General features: G+C 43.1%; 1 pseudogene; it reads right to left on the reverse strand.

Annotated features, from left to right (window-relative positions):
- Positions 1-1,066: 1,066 nt before the first annotated feature.
- Positions 1,067-2,147, reverse strand: LOC141502302 (galactose-1-phosphate uridylyltransferase pseudogene; annotated as a pseudogene).
- Positions 2,148-2,377: the final 230 nt, after the last annotated feature.

Here is a 2,377-nt window from a genome sequence, read left to right on the forward strand (position 1 = left end):
TTGACCAAAGTAGCCCAGGTCTTTAAATAATTATAGAATTATCATTGTGACAGGGATTAGAATTGATCTGCCTTGCCTCAGAGGGCAGAGCTAGGAGCAATGGGTGGAAAATTTAGTGAATAGGATTTTATCCAAAAATAAATGGGCTGCCATAGAAGTTGGACAATAAATTTCACCTTTTGGGCTTTGGGGAGTTTTTCCAAAGAAATTGAATGACTGGATAAGTTAGCAGGCTCTAGGAAGATTCATATTCCTTTTTGGATTCAGGATTGGAATATATATATATATATACACACACACACACACACACACACACACACACATATATATATATATATATATATATATATATATCCTTCCCAACTTTGAAATCATGATTCAAAGTTTAACATATAGTTAAAGATAGAAACAAAATATGTGAACACTCCCCCTAAGGAAGAAAGGAGAGGGGGGAGAGGAGTTAGGGAAAAGGTCTCAAGTTAGTTAGAGTATTTTGTTTTTTGTCAGCTGGTAACAATGACCAGATGGCTCTATTAGCCTCTGCTAACCAAGGTAAAGTGAAGAAAAATGTTAAATTGGTTTTGTTAATATTTATAGCTAAAATAATAATTATTTTAAAAAGTACAAAAATTGTTGGAAGAAGCAGAATGATGAGAGAAAGTTTAGGGTAAAGAGAAAGTTAGAAGAGTTGTGCAAAACATTGCTCCTAAGTATAGATTTTACACAAGTCAGGTGTCTGTAACTTGGGGAATTTCTAAAACATAACATTCATAATAGTATTCATAATAACATTCAAAATAACATTCAAACATTTTTAAAAGTCCGGAGAAGGGCAATACAGATTTTGTTATTCTACCTGCTTATGTAACTTCCTTAGCTAATTGTGGGTTAAGAGTTACTACTAGAACTCAATTATTTTTTTTTTGACAGGGATAAAGGACTTATTTGCTAATTAAAGACCCCTCCCCTCACCCTGTGAGATAAGGGAATTGAAGCAAGTTGGGGTGGGGGAGGTAAAGGGCAGCTTAGAATCAGTCCTAACTGTGGCCTCCTCCTGAGGATCATGTCAGGATGAGTCCTTCTATCGAAGCCTATAATGATCTTCTAGGAGTTTCCTCAATCACTCTGCTTCCTGTTTTGGGGTCAGATCTCTCTGAGACTGGGCCAGCATCTCATAACCAACCACGAACTTTTGGATGATGCCTGATCGAAGCCGATGGATAGTAGTGGGCATGGAGCTGCCAGGGGTCACAATCAGCCTCAGCCACAGCCACAGTAGAAGCATTATGCCAGTCCATGGAATATGGGAAGGATATCTCAAATAGGTTGTCATATTTGGTCAGGAGCTTCTTTATGATTCAGGCCAGATCATCCCTTTCTTCAGAGCTCAGCTCTTGGGAGCCTCTTCACATGTCTTCAAGGCAACATTGTCTGGAAAGGCCAGACAGTCCAGAAGGGACCAGCACCAGCCAATGTTCACTTTCTAGGATCACTCTCTCCTTTCAGCTTCCTGACGCCCATATTCCAAAAGTATGAGGCATCCATGCTGCTTTTGATAGGCCGACTGGTTTTGTTCCTCCCACGGGTCCACGTCTGGCAAGAAGTGCTAGCCCACACCTGACAGTGGGGATGTGGTTTGGCTCCTTTGCTCTCAAAAATCTGGACCCAAGGATACTGAGAACCCAGCTCCTCCATGACTTGAGGCCCATGTATCAATGACAGCTCGGATGGGCATCAGTATGATGTCAGACCAGGGATGGAAACACATGACTTTACAAACGCCTCGGACAGCTTCAGCTCGGAACAGCCGGTGATCACTGGGTCCAAGACTCGAGGCATCAGGCCGCAGAGCAGGAAAGTCATTATTGAATAGGAAGGTGCTCTTGTAGTGAGGATTCACCTCGCCATTGGCCCGTACTGCCCCGGGGCAGAGGGGGTTTGGGGGGGTCATGCCAAGGTATGTTGTCAGCGGGGATGGGGTCCACCTGCCCATTCCAAGGGCGCTTCATTCGCTGAGCAGACACTAGTACCTACTCATCCTGTAGCGGGTTGTAGCGGATGTGCTGGTGCTCGCTGCCTTGGAAGGTGGCTGCCTCCAACTGCAGCCGATGCACCTCGGGGTCTCCACCTCATGCTTTCGCTGCCATGCCACAACAGAGTAGTCTACAATATCGCCCCCCAACCGGGACTGGAGACCGAACTCAATTATTAAAACTCAAATTAAGCAAGTGGGAAAGAGGACCCTTACAATAATACAACCCTTCAGTGAGAAAGCATTCACTAGGGAAACAGACAACACAAAAAAATCTGACATAACTGAAAATGAATAAACAACAACAATAAAAGAAATGTGGAAGATTTTATAGATTGTTGAAGA

Source organism: Macrotis lagotis, chromosome X (assembly GCF_037893015.1).
Source record: "Macrotis lagotis isolate mMagLag1 chromosome X, bilby.v1.9.chrom.fasta, whole genome shotgun sequence".
NCBI classification, from domain to species: Eukaryota; Metazoa; Chordata; class Mammalia; order Peramelemorphia; family Peramelidae; genus Macrotis; species Macrotis lagotis.